The sequence below is a fragment of the Octopus bimaculoides genome, chromosome 12, assembly GCF_001194135.2.
Source record: "Octopus bimaculoides isolate UCB-OBI-ISO-001 chromosome 12, ASM119413v2, whole genome shotgun sequence".
NCBI lineage: Eukaryota > Metazoa > Mollusca > Cephalopoda > Octopoda > Octopodidae > Octopus > Octopus bimaculoides.
Window position 1 is genome coordinate 29,814,774 of NC_068992.1, and position 1,731 is coordinate 29,816,504.

At 39.8% G+C, this 1,731-nt stretch overlaps 1 protein-coding gene across 6 annotated transcripts in view; it reads right to left on the reverse strand.

Annotated features, from left to right (window-relative positions):
• The window catches only part of LOC106869914 (protogenin A), a 1,534,154-nt gene that overhangs the window by 499,595 nt on the left and 1,032,828 nt on the right, over positions 1 to 1,731 (reverse strand). The window lies entirely within an intron of this gene.

The following is a 1,731-nucleotide window of genomic DNA, read 5'->3' on the forward strand; positions in this document are numbered from 1 at the left end:
ATATAAAACGAAGTACAGCATTGATTGTTCCGTAGTAAGGTATGTGAAACCATACAATATAATTTCCAGGAGATGCCGTCTCTACTCCGAGGAATCCCTGTCAATTCTGTGGACTTGGTAGAAGATAACTAATAGAATTTTTGAACGACTCTCGGGAAGCCTACACGCATATAAAGGTACTTTCGCACAATGCAGTGAGAATGAATTTTGAGTAACCGTTAACTTACCTTATTTACTTTAAGGTAGGAATGACTTAAGTTTACTTTTAACCTCCCCATTCTTATAAACACCAAGTTGATAAATACATCGCTTTGTGATCATGGGTGCACCAAACCTCACGTGTGCGTATGCTTGTATGACCGAGTGTACTCGCGCTATAGAGCTTGCCCGAGAGCATTTATACATCCATACCAATTAACGGTTATTTCTGATACTTTTCTCGCTGGATTGCATGTTCGTTTCTCTTTCTGTCATATGTGACATATAAATGAAGATATTTCCTCCGTCTGGCTGCTTTTACCTCTCCAAAACGGAAAGTTACATTCCGGAACAATCATTTTAACGAGTTATATCACCCGACGAGATACATCTGCACCACCGGATGCTCCTGAACCAGTTGGTCAGTGCCCCACCCAAGAGGAATCGATGGTAGATGTGTCGAAACGATTGTCGTGATTAATAATAAATTCTCGTATATTCTATCTTCTGTCTTTCATTTGCTATATATATATATATATATATATAAATATATATATATATATATATAAACGTTATCGAACAAGCATACACAAGGTATGTATTTTGCTAGTTCGTGGGCAAGTTGCGCTTATACGCGTAAGAGAATATATCCTTATCAATGTGCCTGGTGTAAAAGCACTTGGAAGTTATAAATGAGCGATTTAGCTCCCACCGGGTCCAATTCAGGAACAATACATATCAATGTTTCATCATTTTTGTTACTTCTCAATGCCTCGTACCTCAAAGAGGCGAGATACAAGCCAAGTCGATGTGCATGACCATATGTAAAATGGTATATATGACCATATGTAAAATGGTATATAAACAATCTCCTGTATGTTCCAAAGTTACATATCAACACGCCCGAAAACACACACATGTGCGCACGCAAATGCCCATATACACCTACTCTGTGCTCCCTTCTACCACCCCACATGAGGAAAACCACCCGTAAAACTTTACAGGATGACAAGCGAATTTCAGCAGATCTCAGATCGATATCACTGTGTATGCCTGTGCGGGTGTGTGTGTAGTTGTATGTGTGTGGGTGTGTATACATAAACATGACCTAGAGGTCAGGCTGTTGCATTGACGGTTGTTACATTGTGTGTTCGTTTACCTGATCGGGTGGCGCATTCTGTTTTTGAGCAAAACGCTTCATTTCACGTTGCTCCAGGCCCCCTTTCGATCAAGGTGGAATGTTCATAAAGTGTTTCACGTCCATAAAGTGCATAGCCTTACGGTGTTGTTTCAGGCCATAATGGCCAGTGAATCTCTTGAAAATAGAGATAGAAAAGACTTCGTATCTTCTATTTTCGAGAGAGTCCATAGGCCAAGGGTCATTAGGGTCTGAGGAAACGACTTAAAGCTAAGCACTTTATGAACATGAAACCCTTGGTAACCCCATAGATCGGCCTTACCTTTCTTTATCTCTACTGCTCTATAACTCAGAGGGCGTTTGTATTTCAGATGTATGATATATATATATATATA